Below are 23,527 nucleotides of genomic sequence, written 5' to 3'. Positions count from 1 at the left end.
CAGCCGACAGTTCAAATTGAGATATTGCATCAGGACTCAGATACTTTATTATCAGCTCAAGAATCTGTGCCTTAGACAGCCTTAACCCTCAATTGTAACCTATGACACTTACTTACACAAACATACAGTATCTTGCGCTACAGGTGGTCAATTCTATTTCAGGTTCCCTGTTCTTCACATTTATACATTACCTTGTGACAGAGCAGGTTGGCAATGCTAAATATCCCGCTAACCTTGCCCCTTTGCCCGGTTAGTCACCCCTTGTTCTGTCCCTGGTCTCATTTCCCCAGTAATTCACACACTTCGCCCTCCCTTTCTGCAGTTCTTGGGAGTTCACCATTTACACAGCCCAACAGTAAAATAATCACTGGTGTTGCCAATAAAAACAATCCCTTCAGTTAATGTGCTCTACTGGTTTATAAGTCATAAAAATAAAAATTCTAGACACGGACATTACAAACAGTTTCATCTGTTTTCACTCACACCATTTCATCACTTATAAACAACAGAATGGCCCCAAAAGACCCAAGGGTTAGTCTGGGGTGTCCTAAAATAATGCCTGGGTTAGTGGGCGCAGGCACACCACACCCTACACAGGCAACACCACTGGTGGGGAGGCATTATTCTTTATATTCATCTGAGCATGTGGACACTGATCTATGGGTTTATCTAGGGCATTTGTTGTGGGATAAAACTGAAGGATGTTAGAATCCCTGTTTACAATGTTCTAGTTCTGCATCCAAAATAATTATTTTGGTCTGGTCATGTAATTATCCCCCCCCCCCCAAACAACTCCCAACCAACAGTAGAATTTTCTGGTCCTTCTAGGCCAGGCGGAGGCAGATTTAAAACTCTCATTTTGGCTTTTCTAGAGAGGTTTGGAGTTTAGATTGATGGTTGGTGAATAGTTATATTAGAAAGTTAAAGACAAAGTGTGCTATGAAGAAAGACTCTGCATATTTATAAATTTTTGTAGTGGCATGTTTATTTTTCATTTGTCTACTTGTAAATATTTTTTTTCTTCACAGCTTTCGGGCAGCTTTTACACTTTTTTCTCCAGGACTAAATAAACCCCCTTTGCACTAATGTGCTGTTGCAGCTTTACATCTGTTTTTTTTCCCCAACACGTGATCCTCGTTGGGCACGTTTACCCACAGCTGATAGTGAAGTATGACATACTGCTATACTCTACATGATCTTCCACAGAACTCAGCTTACGAACTCAGAAATCAGAACGTGCAACAGTCCAGCCTATAACCCCTTGTAAGTTATTCACCCCAAATTTCTACTGAGTCCTCCTTGTTTTATAATCCATAAAATCATGCCTATTTATAATCTAAAAATCATGCCTATAACCATTTGCTCAGTACAACCTCTTAACTTTGTATGATTTCTGTCCTTTTTTCCTGCAGTGATGTCATTTTTTCATTCAGAAATGATTGATGTCCAGGAGCAGAACAATTCTTTGCGTGGAAAAATGTGTTTTATCAGCAAACCAAAATGTGTTAATAAGTTTTATCTCCCCCTGATGTTTACAGCGATAATTAAAGCCTCTTATTTCTGTGCAATGACTTGTCACATCTTGGTGATTCAGAAGAAAAACCTGTCATAGATTAATAAAATCAACAGCTCAGGAACAGGCTTTTGACTCACCATCAAAAACCCCTGGCTAAAACTAATCCTATCTTCATCTCTCCCCAGATTCTACCAGTCCCCCCACATACTAGGTGCATTTCAAAGTGGCAGATTGACCCGCTAGCCCACAGTTAAAGGGTGAGCATGCAAACTCCATGCAGAGATCATCGGAGGGCTGGATCGAACCTGAGTTTCTGGAGCTGTGAGACATCGGCACTACTAGTTGCGCTACTGTGCCACCAATTTTCACCATATCTTGTGTCTGTATATCAAATACTTCAGGGTTTCCTTTCCAGCGTATGGCGTGCATGAAATGAGCCCTACCCCACAGCATCTAGTAATGAGAACTTCAGTTATGTGTCGTACACCATAGGTTATGCATTCTTACAGAAGACATGATTACAGCGCTAAACAATATTGCAAACAGAAATCACCTCATCACCTGAGACATTTCTTAAAGTCATTCCGACCAACATTGCACAGGATGTGTTTACATTTTGTACTGAATACAAGTGGACCCAGAGAGCTGCAGCAAGAATGCATAACTCATGGTGAACAAAAAATTGGCTCCTAGTGTCAGGGTTGAACCTTTCAACCTGACAGAAAGCTGGAAGGGAAGTCCTAAAGTATTATTTATTTAAAGGACAAACATTACATCTGGAACCAGACAAAGTTATCAAAATAACAAGCCATCGCATAAATAACAGGATGCCTCTGGGATCTGTCTCTGTCTTGAAATGAATAATTGCAATGTGAGTACAGTATTAGTGGAAATGCGTATTTGCAGGCTTTAGACTACTGGTAAAAGCAAAAGAAACTTTCTTCCACACAGCAGCTTTCTTTTGTACCGATGGTTGGCCATTCCAATCAGATGAACAAAAAATATGTACAATCCAGACAGAAGAATGTATTAATCAAATCATGAGAGTGTGTGATTTTTTATAAAAGTAAAAAGCAATGATTGTGTGTGTGTGTGTGTGTGTGTGTGTGAGAGAGAGAGAGAGAGAGAAGCATCTGCAATTAAAGGTTAAAGTATTGTAAAGGACACTTAGCAATACGTCAAAGGCAGAATAATCTGAGTTCAAAATACAAGGAGGGGTTGGCATTAGTGAGTTCTGCCTAAAGCCATCTGCAGTTAGACAATGAGTAATGTTAATGGATATCCTGCAAGGCATTTGCCAGTAGTATTGCAGGGAGAAAGAGGTCAGTAATTGCATTTAGGGGTTAAGGCATATATGGTATAGTGTACAGCTGTGTTAGGGAGTATTCTGGAGTTATAGGAATATAGCAGATATTAATTCAAACAGGCACCAGGCTTTAGTTCATGTTGTAAATGTAAATACATTCAGGATGCTTGCAAATAGTGTTCAGTTTTTTTGTGAATTACAGTTAAAACACAGGCTGCTCCACAGATGAAGAGATTGTATATGCAAGGGCCAAACGTTAAAACAATGGGATTGTGTTAATTGGCTTGCATTAAACCAGGCAACGTGGCTAAGTTATTTGCGGCATTGTGACTTGATTTCAAACTGGCAGACCAGACGGATGTTGTCACTTGGCAGAACAAACATGGTCACAGGTATAGGCAATCAATAGTTCTCATGTACTTACCATGTTTGTGTACTCAGAGACAGCCCTGACAATATTAGTTTTGTCATCAAAACGTTTTAGAATATTTGTGTTAACTAGTTTCTCCCAAAAGCATTTGGAACTTCAAGTCAAGTCACCTTTTATTGTCATTTCGACCATAACTGCTGGTACAGTACACAGTAAAAACCTAGACAACGTTTTTCAGGACCATGGTGCTACATGAAACAATATAAAAACTATACTGAACTACATAACAACAACACAAAAACTACACTAGACTACAGACCTACCCAGGACTGCATAAAGTGCACAAAACAGTGCTGGCATTACAATAAATAATAAACAAGACAATAGGCACAGTAGAGGGCAGTAGGTTGGTGTCAGTCCAGGCTCTGGGTATTGAGGAATCTGATGGCTTGGGGGAAGAAACTGTTACATAGTCTGGTCATGACAGCCCGAATGCTTCGGTGCCTTTTGCCAGATGGCAGGAGGGAGAAGAGTTTGTATGAAGGGTGCGTGGGGTCCTTCATAATGCTGTTTGCTTTACAGATGCAGCGTGTGGTGTAAATGTCTGTAATAGCGGGAAGAGAGACCCCGATGATCTTCTCAGCTGACCTCACTATCCGCTGCAGGGTCTTGCGATCCGAGATGGTGCAATTTCCAAACCAGGCAGTGATGCAGCTGCTCAGGATGCTCTCAATACAACCTCTGTAGAATGTGGTGAGGATGGGGGGTGGGAGTTGGACTTATCTCAGTCTTCACAGAAAGTAGAGATGCTGCTGGGCTTTCTTTGCTATGGAGCTGGTGTTGAGGGACCAGGTGAGATTCTCCGCCAGGTGAACACCAAGAAATTTGGTGCTCTTAACGATCTCTACGGAGGAGTCGTCAATGTTCAGCGGAGAGTGGTCGCTTCGTGTCCTCCTGAAGTCAACAACCACCTCTTTTGTTTTGTTCACATTCAGAGACAAGTTGTTGGCTCTGCACCAGTCCGTTAGCCGCTGCACCTCCTCTCTGTATGCTGACTCATCGTTCTTGCTGATGAGACTCACCACGGTCGTGTCATCGGTGAACTTGATGATGTGGTTCGAGCTGTGTGTTGCAGCACAGTCGTGGGTCAGCAGAGTGAACAGCAGTGGACTGAGCACACAGCCCTGGGGGCCCCCGTGCTCAGTGTGATGGTGTTGGAGATGCTGCTTCCGATCCGGACTGACTGAGGTCTCCCAGTCAGGAAGTCTAGGATCCAGTTGCAGAGGGAGGTGTTCAGGCCCAGTCGGCTCAGCTTTCCAATCAGTTCCTGAGGAATGATTGTGTTGAATGCTGAAATGAAATCTATGAACAGCATTCGAACGTACCTGTCTTTTTTGTCCAGGTGGGTTAGGGCCAGGTGGAGGGTGATGGCAATGGTGTCGTCTGTTGAACAGTTGGGATGGTACACGAACTGCAGGGGGTCCAGTGAGGGGGGCAGCAGGGTCTTGATGTGCCTCATGACGAGCCTCTCGAAACACTTCATGATGATGGATGTGAGTGCGATGGGACAGTAGTTGTTGAGGCAGGACACTGAAGACTTCTTCGGCACAGGGACGATGGTGTCGGCCTTGAAGCACGTAGGAACGACGGCACTGCTCAGGGAGATGTTGAAGATGTCAGTGAGAATCTCTGCTAGCTGGTCTACACATTCTCAAAGCACTCTGCCAGGAATATTGTCTGGTCCAGCAACCTTCCGTGGGTTGACCCTGCACAGGGTTCTCCTCAAATCATCCACGGTAAGACACAGCACCTGGTCATTTGGAGGAGGGGTGGTCTTCCTCGCCGCCATGAAATTTTCTGCCTCAAAATGAGTGTAGAAGTTGCTCAGCGCATCTGGGAGGGAGGCATCACCAGCACAGGCAGGTGGTGTTGTCCTGTAGTTGGTGATGTCCTGAATGCCCTTCCACATGCGCCGCGTGTCGCCGCTGTCCTGGAAGTGGCTGTGGATTTGCTGGGCGTGTGCACGCTTTGCCTCTCTGATCTTATCAATTACAAAGTGCTTCCACTATGTATCTCAAAGGAACCATTTGTCAACCCAAAGTATTGAAGTAAACAATGTTATTGTAACTATTGAAATGGCATTGAATCACCTACTAATATTATAAATGGTAACCATTCCCTTTGATCACCTTTGGGTTTGTGAGCTTCTTCTGAGAGTGTCTCCAGACCGATGCCTGCTTGTTGTGCTGAATAAAAACTTCCATATCATCAGCTTCAGTGTCTCTCTGGTGACTTCGATCACAGACACAACAAGCGGTCCAGAATAGAAAGAGCAATGTTAAGTAACAAACACGAGGAATTCTGCAGATGCTGGAAATTCAACCAACACACATCAAAGTTGCTGGTGAACGCAGCAGGCCAGACAGCATCTCTAGGAAGAGATACAATGGATGTTTCGGGCTGAGACCCTTCGTCAGGACTAACTGAAAGAAGAGATATTAAGAGATTTGAAAGTGGGAGGAGGAGCGGGAGGTCCGAAATGATAGGAGAAGACGGGAGGGGGAGGGATGGAGCCAAGAGCTGGACAGGTGATTGCCAAAAGGGATATGAGAGGATCATGGGACAGGAGGCCCAGGGAGAAGGAAATGGGGGAGGGGGAGAAAAACCCAGAGGATGGGCAAAGGGTACGAGGGGGAGGTGGGGCATTAGCGGAAGTTAGGGAGGTCAATGTTCATGCCATCAGGTTGGAGGCTACCCAGACGGAATATAAGGTGCTGTTCCTCCAACCTGAGTGTGGTTTCATCTTTACAGTAGAGGAAGCCATGGATAGACATATCAGAATGGGAATGGGACGTGGAATTAAAGTGTGTGGCCACTGGGAGATCCTGCTTTCTCTGGCAGACAGAGCGTAGGTGTTCAGCAAAACGATCTCCCAGTCTGCGTCAGGTCTCGCCAATATATAAATGGCCACATCGGGAGCACCGGACGCAGTATATCACCCCAGCTGACTCACAGGTGAAGTGTCGCCTCATCTGGAAGGACTGTCTGGGGCCCTGAATGGTGGTAAGGGAGGAAGTGTAAGGGCATGTGTAGCATTTGTTCCGCTTACAAGGATAAGTGCCAACAGAGAGATCAGTGGGGAGGGATGGGGGGATGAATGGACAAGGGAGTCGTGTAGGGAACAATCCCTGCGGAAAGCAGAGTGGGGGGGGGATAGGGTTACCCTGGTCCTCACCTACCACCCCACTAGCCTCCAGGTCCAACATATTATTCTCCGTAACTTCCGCCACCTCCAGCTGGATCCCACCACTAAGCACATCTTTCCCTCCCACCCCCCCCCCCGCTTTCCGCAGGGATCGCTCCCTAAGCGACTCCCTTGTCCATTCGTCACCGCCCCCCATCCCTCCCCACTGATCTCCCTCCTGGCACTTATCCTTGTAAGCGGAACAAGTGCTACACATGCCCTTACAGTTCCTCCCTTACCACCATTCAGGGCCCTAGACAGTCCTTCCAGGTGAGGCAACACTTCACCTGTGAGTCGGCAGGGGTGATATACTGCATCCCGTGCTCCTGATGTGGCCTTCTATATATTGGCGTGACCCGACGCAGACTGGGAAATCGTTTTGCTGAACACCTACGCTCTGTCCACCAGAGAAAGCAGGATCTCCCAGTGGCCACACATTTTAATTCCACGTCCCATTCCCATTCTGACATGTCTATCCACGGCCTCCTCTACTGTAAAGATGAAGCCACACTCAGGTTGGAGGAACGACACCTTATATTCCCTCTGGGTAGCCTCCAACCTGATGGCATGAACATTGACTTCTCTAACTTCCGCTAATGCCCCACCTCCCCCTCGTACCCCATCCGTTATTTATTTATATACATTCTTTCTCTCTCTCTCCTTTTTCTCCCTCTGTCCCTCTGACTATACCCCCTGCCCACCCTCTGGGTTTTTCCCCCCTCCCCCTTTTCCTTCTCCCTGGGCCTCCTGTCCCATGATCCTCTCATATCCCTTTTGCCAGTCACCTGTCCAGCTCTTGGCTCCATCCCTCCCCCTCCTGTCTTCTCCTATCATTTTGGATCTCCCCCTCCCCCTCCCACTTTCAAATCTCTTACTAGCTCTTCCTTCAGTAGTCCTGACGAAGGGTCTCGGCCCGAAACGTCGACTGTACCTCTTCCTAGAGATGCAGCCTGGCCTGCTGCGTTCACCAGTAACTTTGATGTGTGTTGGTTGAATGTTAAATAGCCCCTGGATCTCGAATCAAGGCATTCCTGATGTTTTCTGATACAGAAGGCAAGCATCTTCTCATGGAAGCTAGTTATTATGGACCTCAAGACACTGTAGACATTGCATGACTCTTGTTGATTTTGGGTCATCAGGTCATCTGCCTTACCTGCTGTCTGAGAAGACCTACAATACAGCTCAAAAGTTTTAGGCACATATATACTGTATATAGCTAGGTGCCTAAGACCTTTGTACAGTACTGCATCTTTACAGGGACCTTGAGACTTTCACCACTGATTCTGCTGCAGTAATATTTCTATAATCATCATTGTATTGGGCTGAGGCTGATGGAGATCGTGGAGATGGTCAGCATAACAGTCATCAATACCTGTCAAGATAGGGATAGCGTGAACATTGTTGTAGTCCATCGCTCAGGTGATGATACAACCTAATGAGTGCAAGTCCCAGGATTGGGGCCGTGTGCTTTTCTTTCTGTCGTTTACGACGAGATTGCCTTCAAGCATTTTCTCAGGAATAGGATATCCTTCAAGTTAGACTTTTTTGCTCCCTCCCTGCCAAAGCATTGCCTTTTTTTCTGATGCTCGTACACGGGTTAGTCAGGAGGATTGTTTGGCTCCAGCTGGGGTGTGAACCATGGATTTTTTTCAAGGTCAGACCAAAAGATCCTCTATGACCATATGTTGAGTGTTGAGACCATAATGTGTTGGCCTACAAGGTATTCTCTTATCCCACAGGAACTGTGGCTGAGACAGTGAACCAGCTCATTCTTAATAGTGAAGCTCACCGAGTGGAGACACTGGCTCTCCTCTGTTTTGCTCTACCAGAAGATGTAGGCACTGCCTTGTTTTTTAAATTGGTGGGATGCTTCTCACTGCATCTCACTCAGGAGGGCAATGTCAATATCAAAGCATCACGTCACTTACTCGGCAAAAAAGAAAGCTACATTCAGGACTGTCTGTGAGGGTCCCTACATTCACGGTTTTGGAATTCATATGGAGGAGTGGAGGTTTCCTGTGAGCGTTTTATTTTAATGAGGATGTCCACTAATTGCTACATAGCCTTGGAGAGATACAAGGCTTTTACTCTTTTACTCTCCTCAGAAACCCAAACAGTCCTTGCAGGAGAAACAGAGGTTCCTTTGCACTTCCTACAGTCCAGGGAGTTGAATTTAATGCCCACAGTGTGCTTTGCTCTCCAACATAGAAACAAAGGTATGGGTCGGGATGACTGCTTCACAATATACATCTGTTCTGTTTACAAGGATGACCCTAAGTTTCCAGCCACCAGCCACTTCAATTCTTCATTCCATTCCGCCTCTGACCACCCTGTATTTGACCTCCGACACTGTTCCAATGAAGCCCAATCTAAGCTTGAGGAGCTCATCTTCACAGCACGTTGCTGCCCTCAGGACTTCACATTGAAAACAGCAGTTTTGGATAAACCGTTTTACCTGGCCAGTTCTGATTAACATCAGCCACCTGTAACATTAGCTTTCCAGATGCACATCCAGGCTACTGGGGATTTGCTGCATTTCCTTTTTTTCAGGTTTTCAGCTGCAGCTGTGCTCTGCATCACACAGTTGCAATTTGCCGTCACTCATCACCTTCTATCTATACACTTCCCAAAGGATCAACAAATATTCCATCACTTCTCACAGACAGCCACCAAAATCCTGGCACGGTCTTGGTCTTCATGGAGCCATACAGCATGAAAACAGGCCCTTCGGCCCACCTAGTCCATGCCAACTAAGATGCTCATCCAACCACATTCCATTTACCTGTTTTTTTTCCCCATATACTTTTAAGCCTCCCTATTCATTATCTATCCAACTTTTTTGAAGTTGTTAGTGTATCTCCATCAACAACTTCTTCTGGTAGCTCCTTCCATAATGCAGATCACTTTCTGGGTGAAAAAGTTGCTCTTCAGGTTCCTATTAAATCTTTCCCCTCTAACAAACTTATGCCCTCTAGTTCTTGATTGCCCATTTCTAGGAAAAAGACCAAGTTCATTCACTCTATCTAGGCCTCTCATGATTTTTATACACTTCAACCAGATTAATTTTCAGTCTCCAATGCTCCAAGAAATAAAGTCCTAGCCCATGAAACCTCTCCCCGTAACTCAGTCCTTCAAGTTCTGGCAACGTCCATGTAAATCTTCTCTGAATTCTTTCTAGTTTAATAACATTTTTATGACAGCAGAGTGACAAAAGCTTACATAATACTTCAAGTACAATCTTGCATCTTGCAACTTCCGTACTCATTGTCCTGACAGATGAAAGCCAGCATGTCAGATTAGATACTGTACATTCCATCTGTCCTCTCCACCTCCCCGTTCTCTACAACTCCAAACATATTTACTCTCTCAATTTTTGAGCCTGTAAGGTTACTGACCATAGAAACACACACAAAATGCTGGAGGAACTCAGCAGGCCAGGCAGCGTCTATGGATAAGAGTAAAAAGTTAATGTTTCAGGCCAAGATCCACCATCAGATGAAGGGTGTCGGCCCGAAGCATCGACTGTTTATTAATTTCCATAGATGCTGCCTGACCTGCTAAGTTCCTCCAGCAATTTTTGTGTGTGTTGTTTTGGACTTCCAGCATCCACAGATTTTCTTGTGACAGTTATTGACCTGAAACTTTAATGCTGATCCTCCCTCCACGGTTGCTGTCTGACCAGTTGAGGATTCCAACATTTTCTAATTGTACCTCTGATTCGAAATAGCCACAATCTTTTCTTTTCCCATTTTGATACAAATTTTGGATACCTGATCCAAATCATCATTCCCCCAATCAATCATCACCTACATACATATGTACGCATTTAAAAGGTAAATGTTAATTAACTAGACAAACCATGAATAGATATTTTGGGTAGGAATAGGGCTATCAAACTGTAAAATGATTAAGATATTTGTACAAATATTTCCTTCATGAATAAATTGGCTTCTTTCCAAGTATCTGTTTTTGTTGTACAAAACCTTAAACATCCAACAACCTCTTTTAATTAAAAAAAAATATGTTGAGCCTCCTGATTATTCCTGGACTACGAGGGAGAACAATTGATTTGGGAAGGGCCATTGTGACAGTGAGCAGCCAGCAGGTCTAATGAGATTGACAGAGAATTGCAACAACTAAAGTGGAATGAAACAGGGGAAGAGAGCACAGAACTAGCAGAGTAAGAGATTGAATAGCAATGTATTAGTAACACTGCCTGTAATACACACAATGTAATAGTAGATTGGTAACACACCCTAGATTTGAAGTCCATTCCCAGCAGAGCCAGTTAAAGAACTGGTTTTAAATTGCTGTTCCCTTCCTCACCTTGTGGCACATTGGGTGGCACCTTGTCGTTTCTTTAGCACTTTTGTTTGTTTTTTTTTTAATGAGGCTGTGACCCAGCACGGATTGAAAACATGCAAGGAGTCGACCAGCTTCCAACCCGGGACCACTTGCCTCGAAGTCCAGTGTAGATGCCTCTGCACTGCCGGCTGGCCTTTAAGTTACTGGTAGCACCTAAACTCACGCAACTATGTTGTGGTGAGGCACTGAATTTGCAATATACTTAATCATAGTGAATTGTCCTTTTCAACATTCTCCTTTCCCTAAAACTTGCTGGAACTTGAGAAATAGGATGACAGGTGTCACTTGTTCCTTAATATGGAAGGAAAGGAAAATTCAAGAAGTGACAGACCCAGCTGTTTCTTGTGGCATTGTGGCAGAGCAGCTGGTTGATCAAGGGAGGGTCAACGTGGATTTGTGGAATCAATTGCAACTCCTGATTGGAATAAAGGTGCAGGAGGAATCTCTTGGATCTAAGTCACCATACATCTACACCAACACTCAGCTGAACCTTCCCTCCATCTACTCATCCTCACCAATAGACCGTATCTAACAACAATCCATCTGCGGCAGTTAAGAGATTTTCAACTGATTCCCAGTTTTAACAGCTCTTGGCAGGGGGCATAGAGTGTGGAGAAATATTCCTAGAAGTTGGACCTATCTCATGTTTCCTTACACAATTTGATCATACATACTGTTTACTGCATGTTATGATATGATCATAATCATACCAGATGGGCTAGTGACCATTAGGGAATGGGCCTAGGCACTGCAGGGTGAGATTTCAGTGACAGAAGTTGGTTGGGAAAGGCACAACCTACGACCTACATTTCTCACTCACAGCAAAACAAGAAGAAAACCCTAACATAAATCAGGAAAGAGATTCAAATTAATGAGACCCAGTGGGACACCAACTCCTTGGAGACATTTGTAGAGTACCTCTGATATTTGCACTGTTTATGAAATGGAGAGGTTGTGCTGATTATCACAGCAACCTGTGCACACCAGTGCGGCATTCTCTGTGCTTTTCTTGTGCACACATTGCACTGATAACACTCTCCGAGGATCATCACACTGGAGAGTGGATTGTCACGGCCGTCGTGGAGAGGCCCATGAGTTCCTGAGATCTCAAGAGTGACACCGTCCGGAGCTGAGCTCCTGGTAGAGTCACCCATGGTGGTAAGGTCAAGGAGGAGGTTCCAGGCGAAGAGCCATCCAACCAAGACTTCAATACGGAGCAGGCAGAGGGCAATGACACACTACAATGGCAGTGAAGGTGGAAGATGGCCACAGCAGTGCAGGATCCCCGGTCTCTCGCATGCCATGCTGACCATGATCTGTCAAGGAACCAGTGATGGCCATCCATGCATCAGCCTCCCCATGTTAAACAACAGGTGTCCTCTGTTAAGGGAGTAACCCTTTCGGAGAACATCATACTCGACTCGAGTCATTGCACGACTACTGATAATTAACACAGCCTCTCCATGCCATAAACCTCATTGTAAGGTGCTACGTGATCACCATTTGCCTGTTTGAGTGTGTACTTTATGGTGACTGGGAGCCCCCCGTGCCACAAGGGAGACGGTCCAGCTACACAGCAGAGCAGTGAGATCTCCCCCATCCCCCGACTACCATCTCGTCAGCCTGTTTTCCATTCACCTCCGTATCCATTGGGTGAAGTGGTCTTTAGGAGCCTTCAGAGCATACTGCGAATCCGTCTGCCATCTTATTCATAGTAGTCAGTGTGGCAGTAGGATGCCAGTTGTAAATTCAACAGGGACCTTGCCCTGAGGTGAAGTTCCAGTTTGAAAGAAAACCTTGCTTATTGTTTATATCCAGCGTTTGCATCATGTTATTTCTGCATGGCCCAGTTGAGCTCTGGCACCAAACCCGGCAAAATCAGGGCTCCGGAATAGGTAAATTATTCTTGGGCAATCAGTTTGCGAATCACCTCTGAATGTATTGAGTCAGATGTTAAAATCATCTCCCTTTGTTCTGGCCTCCTGACAAGTTTCTCCCTTGTCAGCAGTATGATGGAATTCCATGTGTCAGGGGCATGAAGTCAAACTAATCATTTAGCCAAGTAGTTATACACCATCTAAACAGGCCCTTCAGCTCACCACATCCATGTCGAACTGCACTAATCCCATTTGCTTGCGTTAGGGCTTTATCTTCTATGCCTTACCTATTCATGCCTGCAATAAGTGTGCAGGGAGAGTTTACAAGGATGTTGCTGGGACTTGAGCAACTGAGTGATAGGAAAAGGTTGAAAAGGTTAGAACTTTATTCCTTGGGGCACTGGAGTATGAGGGGAAATCTTATAGAGGTATACAAAATTATGAGGGCGACAGAAAAGATGAATGCATGTAGGGTTTTCTCCTCAGGTTGAGTGAGACTAGAGCTGGAGCCAAAGATGAAATATTCAAGGAGAATCTGAGGAGGAACTTCTTTATTCAGAAGATCATGGATGTATGAAACAGACTGCCAGCAGAAGTGGTGGATGCAGGTTCAAATGTAACATTTAAGAGAAGTCTGGAAAGGTACATAGATAAAAGAGGTATCGGGGGCTATGGTCTGGGTACAGGTAGATGGGATTCGGCAGAATTCAGCATGGATAAGATGGGCCAAATGGCCTGTTTCTGTGCTGTAGTGTTTTAGAGATTCTATTACACTAAATGTCTCCCTAAGTGCCCCTTAAGTACAATGACTATATCTGATTCCACCATTTTATCTGGTAGTGCATTTCCCATATTAATACTGTGCAAAAAACTAAATTCTTCAAATCCCCTTTAAAACTCCTTCTTCTCACATTGCCCTTCTGTTTCTGATGCTCCTCCCATGGAAAAAACTTTTGATTGTTTACCCTGTCTATGCTCTCAGAATTTTCTAAATGTTTCCATCCCTCAGTCTCCTCTGCTCCAAGGAAAATAAGCTCAACCTATCCAATCTCCCCCATAATTAAAGTCCTATAATCTAGGCTGCCTCCTGGTGAATCTCCTCTGCACTCTCTCCAATGAAATCATATACCAAAGCTTTTCAGTCAGAAGATCTGGTGATCAAGGGTACATAGAAAGAAAAGGTGTAGAGTAGGGGTTCCCAACCTTTATTATGCCATGGACCTTTACTGAGTGGTCTGTGGACCCCACGTTGGGAACCCCTGGTTTCGGGAGATGTGGGTCAAACACGAGCAAATATAACTAGCACAGATGGGCAACTTAGTCAGCATGGATGATCTGGGTCAAAGGGCTTATTTCTGTGCTGTAAAATTCCATGATTCTATGACAAGCCTGTCCGAGCAATCTGTCCCTCAGCTTAACCCCTTTGACTCCAGTATTCGGTGAATTTGTGCAGTGTCATATCCTGTGTCATCATATGTATGCTGAGGTGCACATGCCCAAAGATGAACCTGGCTCTCTAGAATGGGCATAACCAAAGCTTCATACAACTATTAACATAGAATCCGTTCATTTAGAGGATACCAGGAGTTTCTTCAGATACAGGAAGTGTAAAAGAGAGATGAGAGTGGATATTGATTGGCAGCAGGCAAAGAGTGGAAATTAAGGGAGCCGTTTCTGGTTGGCTGCCAGTAACCAGTGGTGTTTCACAGGGGTCGGTCTTCAGACCACTTCTTCTTACGTTATATGTCAATGATTTGGTTGATGGAATTGATGGCTTTGTTGCAAAGTCTACAAACAACATGAAGATAGGTGGAGGGGTAGGTAGTTTCGTGGAAGCAGAGAGGCTGCAGATGGACTTAGATAGATTAGGAAATTGGGCAAAGAAACGATAGATGGAATACAGTGTCGGGAATTGCATGGTCATTTGGTTGAAGAAATGAAAGGATTGGCTATTTTCTAAATGGAGAGAAAATACAATAAACTGAGGTGCAGAGGGATTTGGAAGATATTATGCAGGATTCCTAAAGGTTAATTTGCAGGCTGAGTCTGTGGTGAGGAAGGCAAATGTGATGTGAGCATTCATTTCAAGAGGATTAGAATATAAAATCACGGATGTAATGTTGAAACTTTATAAAGCACTGGTGAGGACTCACTTGGAGTATTGTGAACAGGTTTGGGCCCCTTATCTTAGAAAGGATGTGCTGAAACTGGAGAGGGTTCAAAGGAGATTCATGAAAATGATTCCAGGATTCAATGGCTTATCATATAAACAGCGTTTGATGGCTCTGGCCTGTATTCACTTGAATTAAGAAGAATGAGGGGTGACCTCATTGAAACCTATTGAATGGTGAAAGGCCTTGACAGAGTGGATGTGGAGAGGATGTTTCCAATGGTGGGAGTGTCTATGAGCAGAGAACACAGCTCCAGAATAGAGTGGCGTCCTTTGAGAATGGAGATGAGGAGGAATTTCTTTAGCCAGATGGTGGTGAATCTGTGGAATTCTTTGCCACAGGCAGCTGTGGGGGTCAGGTTTTTATGTATACTTAAGGCAGAGGTTGATAGATTCTTGACTGGTCAGGACATAAAGGTATATGTGGAGAAGGCAGGAGATTGGGGCTGAGAGAAAAATTGGATCAGCCATGATGAAATGGCAGAGCAGACTCAATGGGCCAAATGGCCTAATTCTGCTCCTATATCTTATGGTCTTATGGTCATTTCTATTACAGTAAAACATAAGCACATAAAGTAACATGAAGAAAGGTTTCCTTGTCAACATTAAGAGCATAACATTTCCAAAAATCCCATATTTAATTTATATTTCCATTAACCATTTTCAAACCCCACCATAAAACATCAATGTTTGAGTAAAATAAAATTCCTTCTGTTATTAATTTGACAAGCGATCAGATCATGCTGTTTCCTTTAGAAGGCTTTTCCTTGTAGCTGTGTCCTGTGGTGTGGCTGTGTACATTAGAACACAACAGATGGGCAATATAGACAGCCATATGGTAGGAGGGTGCCTGGAGGGTAAATTCTCCAGAGCCGGCTGACCCTCAGTGAAATGGGTCGCTTGGGATTCCTGCATCTCACTCCTCCCCCTTTGATCTGCCGCCAACCTACCCCTCCCCTCCCCTGCAACCCCCCCCCATCCTCCAATCTGTGATGGAAGATGAGATGTGATGTGAAGTGTGTGTAGAAGATACAGTATATCATAAGAAACTACACTGAGAATTTGCCTGAAGAAAACCAGGCAGAACTCTGAAAATAAAGGCAGCAAATACTGCTGACCACCACCACGCCCCCCCCACCACCACCCATGTCAGGAGTTCACTGCTCCCTCTCTATAACTCAATACCAATCAACATTTCATTTTTAAGTGTTTCACACTACATGTCTGTCTGTTTTTAGACATATGTGAGATCTTGTGGAGCATTCCTCTTGTAAATAAAGTGGGATTGATGTTGGGAGAGGGCCCAGTGGTCGAGGACAGCTATTTAACCCTCTTGATTCCAGTGTCAAGTGAATGACTCTGTGATGCACCAGTTCCATGTCAGTACGCCCATTCTGAGTGTACATCTAACACAGCTCCATGTCAGTACGCCCATTCTGAGTGTACATCTAACGCAGTCCTCCTCTGCCAACTTGCATCCGTGGGCTTGTCCTTAAATCAGTTTGAGTGGCTCTCTGTCCCCTGGTCTGTATCTGTGCTTCCATTGGGTCAAACTCACTCTCAATCACATTGGCATCCAATTTCTCGCCCTGCGATTATAGCGGTTCTCAGCTGTGGACCCAAGATCTTTAAGGATGACTCCCCATCCCTCCAACCTCCCCGTCTCTGGGGTGGAACATTCTACCCTCAGCAGGGGCTCTGTCCCCTGAGCCCACACTTCAACAAGTTCTGTCATGCCATCGTGCTGAGCTCTTCCTCCGTTGGCTCCACAATTGAACCTACTATTCCCAAGATGCCGCACACCCTCCCCACACTGAGGACTCCTTCTCCTGTTTCAAGCCTCCCTTCTCCCTCAGACCCCTCCCTCTGGATTTCTGCCTGCTTGGGATCATTTTCATTTCCAACAGCTGAGGAGGTGTTAACCGTCTTGACATCACCAGTCCCCTCGCCCATTCCAACCTCACCTTCTCTGAGCGCACAGCTCTCCATTCTCCACACCAATCTCAACCTCACCATTAAGCCCACAAAGACAGTCCTGACTGTTGACCCAAACGTCAACTGTCCACTTCCCTTCTTAGATGTTGCCTGGCTTGCTGAGTCCCGCCAGTATTGTGTGTGCTGCTCAAGATTTTCAGTGAAGGGTAACGTAATTAGGACAGATGTACATAATTCACAACCACCAACATTGAGTAGGGGTTTTGCCATAAGGGACTGGTCTGACATGATGACATTGTTATATATGGATTTTTAGCATGTTTTTGTTGTGTAGGTTTTGGAGTTCAATAAAATATGTTACGGGTTTTGTTAAACATAAAATGCCTCATTTGTTTTATTTGTGGAAACCTACATTGCTGACCCTGATGCTGTAAGATGATTCTGGAGTTATTTAACGTGCCGGCCAACGCAGTCGCTTTGAAACTGCTAGAGTTTTGGGAGCAAAACGCCATCGTTTGGTTTGTATAAGCGCAGTCCCAGTTCGTTCTGCGGGAAATCACCACCACCGACACCAAACTCTGCTACATGGTAACGTCGCTCAGCAATTTCACAGCTGCGAGAGTGGTGAGTCTGCTTGAACACCTGCCTGAACATGACAAGTACCAATCGCTGAAAACTCACCTTATACAAACTTTTGGACAATCGAGTCTGAGTGCTCCAAACAGTTACTCTCCTTGCCCAGCATTAGTGATGCTAAGCGTTCAGAGCTAATGGACCACATGTTGTCTTTCCCGGGAAATCACCATCCTCATTTTGTCTATAAAGAACTCTTCATGTAGCAAATGCCTGATCAAGTTTGCAGAGCCCTCACTAATGCACCCATGAAGGATTATAGGGAGCTTGCTAAAATGGCTGATAGTCTACCAGGCAGCAGTGTATCATCCCTCCTCCTTTCTCTACCTCAAAAAGCCTGGTCAGCAAGAACCCCAACAGAAGGAAATCAGTGGCATGAAACAGATGAGGCCAGGCCTGTGCTTTTGCCATGCTCGCTTTAGTATAAACGCTAGGAAGTGCAGACTGCCTTGCAGCTTCGACTGTGCCAGCACATTATCTGCACATTTAGCTAGAAAGTCAATATTTTCCAAAGTTGATTTGGGTAGGGACGACCATTAAGTTCCTGTGTCTTGGAGGATATTCCCAACACAGCAATGATAATCCTATTTGGCATTTTTGGGTTTCTGCGCATGTCATCTGGACTGAAAAATACAGCACAGACTTTCCTTTGACTCTGTATTAAAAGACTTAGATTTTCTTTTTTATTTACCTGGATGGCAGACTTGACGCCAGTGCATCCAAATCTGAACACCTATCCCATCTCCACGCACTTTTCAAGCGCTTAAGCCCACACCGGTTGATTATTAACCTTGCTAAATGCCATTTTGTGTTGTCAACCATTGGCACTCTCAGCCATCACATCTCTGTAGACGGTGTGAAACCCCTCCCAACGAAAACAGCCACTACTGTGGGTTTCCACAGATAAATCAAAGTGAGTCGTTTTATGTTTAAAGAAACCAGTAACACATTTTACTGAATTCCAAAACCTACACCACAAAAGCACACTAAGAACCTTTAACATAATAACGTCATCATGTCAGACCAGCCTCTCAAAATGAAATCCCAACTCAATGTCGGTTGTTGTGAAGTATCTACATTTCTCCCAATTATGTTACCCTCTCTAGTGTTCACTAAAACCGGCATTGTGAGCCTGTCTGGAGCTCGGACAAGCCACCCAGCTCAGGTCCTGTGTCCCATGAGTGGAAGAACAGCAGGTGCTTCTAGCTTGTCCAGAGGTGTGTTGACACACTGGGCCATCGCAGCCCAGAGGTCTGAAATGAATTGGGGACCGCGGTCAGAGGAAATATCAGATGGTGTGCCAAATCAAGCTACCCAGGGGCTGATGAGCGTCTGCGGCCATTGTCGATGCTAGACGGAAAACCTCTGACCATCAGATGGTACGGTCCGCCATGGTAAGAAGGTGCGTGAAACCAGGGGTGGGGGGGGGGCGCATTAAAGAGAACCAACAAGATTCACATTGACATGGTCAAACCATCGCTGAGAGACCTCAAAAGTTGCCAATGGCCTGTCAATTTATGCCCGCTGGCACGCCACATAAGCTGCAGTCCAATCAAGCACATCTTTTCTGAGGCTGTGCTAAACTAACTTCAGTGCAACCATCTTCTGTGAGGTTTTCTGCCCCGGATGCAAGAGGCCACATATGGAGTCAAAAACAGTCCATCTCCAGCTTGTGGGCACGACGGGCAAGGATGATCAGATGAGACATCTCACAGGAGAGAAACCCCAGCTTCCCCAGACTTAACGTCAGCCAACTGCAAGCCCGTGACTGCTGTTTGGTAAACCTGGACCGCTGGATCAGTAACTTGGTGAGCTGCTGTGCTGGCATGGTCAACCCCTGTGTGTATGGTCTCAACGGCTGGCTGTAAGAGGATATCAGCCACAGCCTTACTTTCTCCCCTCATATATCAGTTGTGAACTCGGATATGTAGGCAGGTGGCGTTGCTGCCGTGCAGACCAAGGGTCTGATATTTTGGCCATCACGAAGGGTTTGTGGTCAATGAACGCTGTGAAATGGCATCCCTCTAGAAGGAAATGAAAATGGCGGACAGCCAGATAGAGACCAAGAAGCTCACTGTCATAAATGCTGTACTTCAGGGGGAGGGAGCTGCCAGATGAAAAAGGTGAGTGGCTGCCACATGCTTCTGATCAACTGTCCGTGCACAGTATCCACAGCATAGTCTGAGGCATCAGTGGTAATGGCTATGGGTGTGTTGGGGGGGGGGGATATGCTAGTAGAGTCACGTTGGAAAGAGCTTGTTTGGTATCATCGAATGCCCTGGTCATGTCCGTTAACCAGTCAAGCACTTGATCAGGGGTATTGACTTTAAGTGCACTATACAGGGGAGCACAGCTTGAGGAATGAAAAAGTGATAGAAATTCACCATGCCTAAAAACTCCTGTCGTTTTTTTAGTAGTGCGGGGCAGTGGGAAATCCATAATAGTGGCTACCTTTGATAGGAGGGGTTTTGTATATACTGCAGAGATAAAATGGCCGAGAAAGCCAATGTTGACAACCCATTTAGCAGAGTTAATAATCAACCCATGTTGGCTTAAATGCTCAAAAAACGTGCAGAGATGAGATACGTGTTTGGATTTGGATGCACTGGCGGCAAGTACGTCATGCAGGTAAACAAAAAGAAAATCAAAGTCCTTCAATGAAGACTGCATTAGCCGTTGGAAAGTCTGTGCTGCATTTTTCACCCCAAACGGCATGCGCAGAAACTCAAAAAGAATAAACGGGGTTATCACAACTGTTTTGGGAATGTCCTCCAAGCACTCAGGCACCTAATGGTAGCCCCTAACTAGATCAACTTTGGAAAAAATTAACTTTCTGGCTAAATATGCCAAAATATCTTGTACGTGCAGGACCGGGTAATGATCAGGGATGGGTGACCTCATTAAGGCATTGCTAATCCCTACATAGGTGGCATCCACCATGGGACTTAGGGACCATGTGGAGGGGTGAAGCCCAGGGGTTATTTGACCAGCGTACAATTCCAAGTACAATTCGTACAATTTGGGTGCTTCCAACGCATCGGCAGTTGTCGGTGCCTGGAGGTTTATGGCAGGGAGTTCCTGCAAACGGGGACTCGGGAGCCGATCGACTCTGGTAGTCCAAAAGTCTGTAAAAGGCGAGTTTTCAGCAATTGGTATTTATCGTGTTCAGGTGGATGTTCTATCAGACTCACTATTCTGGCAGCCATGGAGATGCTGAACGACATTACCACAGTCAAATATTTGGTGTTGTTGGTGGAGATTTCTCTCAGGGCGAACTGGGCCTCAGCTTGTATGCACTAAGTATCAGCATTTTTATCCCAAAACTCCAGCTGGTTCGAAGTGACTGCTTTGACCAACATGGTCAATAACTCCAGAATCATCCTAGATGTAGGTTTTCGCAAATAAAATGAAGTTATGCTTTTTATGTTTAATGAAACCCGTGATACATTTTATTAAACTTCAAAATCTACACAACAAAAGCACGATAAAAACCTTGTACATAATAATGTTATTACATCAGACCAGCCTCTTAAAGTGAAACACCAACTCAATGTCCGTGGTGTGGGTTATGTACATTTCTCCCAATTATGTTACCCAACACAATAATGGATTTCCCACCATCCCACACTACTAAAAAACTACAGTTTCTAAGCTATGGTGAATGTCTATCACTGATTCATTCTGCGAGCTGCTGAATTATATTGCCCCTGTATAGTGTGCCTAAAAGCAATACCCCTAATCACATGCTTGACTGGTCAGCGAACATCTGATGATATCAAGCAAGCTCTTTATAACATGACCCTAATGGTGCGTGTGCTCCCCAACACAGCCATAGCCATTACTACTGACGCCTCAGACTATGCTGTGGCTGCTGTGAGTGTTGCTCCAGCATCACTGACGGCCACAGAAGTGGCTCGGGCATTCATCAGCACCTGGGTTTGTCCTACTTGGCATCCCATCTGATACTTCCTCTGACCGCAGTCCCCAATTCATTTCCGACCTCTGGACTGCGATGGCCCGGAACCTGAGCATTACGTCACGTTACACCACATCATATCACCTGCTGCTCTGAGGGTTTCACCGACCAACGAGAGTTGGTATGATCAGCTCCCATGATCTCGCTGGGATTCTGAACTGCTCTGAAAGAGGACTTGCAGTCATCTGTGCTGAATTGGTATGTGGGCAGCCGTTACGAGTGCCAGGTGATTTCATTTCTGGCGCCACAACCACCTGGTCGGCCTCTCAAAAGAGCATTCCACCCTCCTCAGTAAATTCAATTCCTCTTCACCTATTCCTACCTCCCATCATGGCATACAGCACTCTTGGGTACCTGCTGACCTACATTCCGCCTCCATGACGTCCGCCATGACGCACACCAACATCCCTTTAGGCCCCCTTATGATGGCCCGTTCTTTATTTTGGAATGGGGAGAAAAGACTTTTATCGATAAGAGGGGAAACCTGAATGTATCTTGGTCGATCACCTTAAACCGGCCCATCACTGCCATGCCCCCGTCATCATGCCATGACCACGAGTGTGTCAACACATCTCTGGATGGTCCAGAGACACCTACAGTTCCTCCACCCGTGGAACACAGGGCCCAAGCCAAGCAGCTCAACTCAGCTCCAGGCAGGCTCACAATGCCAGTTTTAGTGAATTCTGGGGAGGGGGGGGGGGGGGGAGCACTGTGTAGGGTAACATAATTGGGAGAAATGTCCATAATTCACAACCAGGGGCATTAGGTTGGGGTTTCACCTTAAGCAGCTGGTCTGACTTGATGACGTTATTGTTTAAGAATTGTTAGTGCATTTTAGGTGTTTAGCTTTTGGAGTTCTATAAAATGTGCTACAGGTTTTCATTAAAAATAAAACACCACACTTGGTTTTTTTTTGCAAAAACCCGCAGTCTCATGTGTTTTCTGGGCTGATTTGCTCTTCTCCATCCCACTCTATTCCCTCTGCCTTCATATTCCCTTCCCTGTCCCTGCCTGGCTAAGGTGGCAGGATGGAGAACAAAGTCTGAACACTTAACTGTTGTGATAGACTTACTTCCTTGGTTACACTATGACGATAGAAGTTTGTTGAGTAAACCTGCAGGTGGGAAGATCATTTGACCACATTGCGTGTGCAACATGCTAAAATTAGTCTGTGTGGTTAAAATAATGTCACTGCAACAAGGTCAAGAGCTACTTTTTTGATTAGATTGGATGAGAACCAAGCAAGAATCAAGTGACTGCCCTTGATCGCTGGGACCTCTCTGAATGCCAATCCAAACCCCACTTCTTTGTACGGGGGCGGGGAAGCTCCACATTTAAGATCTCACAGGTCAGAAAGTGAATCCAGTTCTTCACAATTGTGCATCACGCAAGGTGGTGAACTTGCCTGCTGACTCATTTAGGGAATTCAGTTTTTGAAAACATCCATAAAGCTTCTGAGAAGTATCTAAGAAGGTAGAAGTCAAGTATAATTTTCAGGTCTACATTCTTTCATCAGGACTAGAAGCAATCAATGTGCAGTGGTTATATTAATTCTTCTTCTTTGGCTGTCCCTGTGGACTGAAGTTGACCTGCGACTGCCGATGATTTGGGATTGAAGGTGACTTGCATCGTCTCAGGTTCTGAAGTGGATGTGGAATCTACACATTCTTTCAGAGAGGGGGCAGGTTTGTGAGGAGGGATGCTCCTTTGGTTCTTTTTGCAGACCCTTTGTATGTATCCCACACAAAATGCTAGAGGAACGCAACAGGTCAGGTGGCGTCTATGGAGAGAAATGAAGAGTTGATGTTTCAGGCCAATGATGAAGAGTTTCAGCCCGAAACATCGACTCTTCACTCCTTTCCACAGATCTTGTGTGATCAGTTGAGCTCCTCCAGCATTTGTCTGTTGTTTCTTGGGATTCCCAGGATCTGCAGTCTCTCCAAAACAACTCTCTTGCTTCCATTACTGGCAAATACGGTGGAAAATACAAGAGCACTGGAATTTAAGGAAGGACTAGATAGGGTGGATATGGACATTAGCTTTCCTATTCTGGGGGGGTATCGAAAACTAGAGGGCACAGCCTCAAAACTGAGGGGCGAACTTTTAGAACTGAGGGAGGAAGGAATATTTTTAGC

This window comes from Mobula hypostoma, chromosome 1 (assembly GCF_963921235.1).
Source record: "Mobula hypostoma chromosome 1, sMobHyp1.1, whole genome shotgun sequence".
Lineage (NCBI taxonomy): Eukaryota > Metazoa > Chordata > Chondrichthyes > Myliobatiformes > Myliobatidae > Mobula > Mobula hypostoma.
This window is presented reverse-complemented; position numbering follows the sequence as displayed.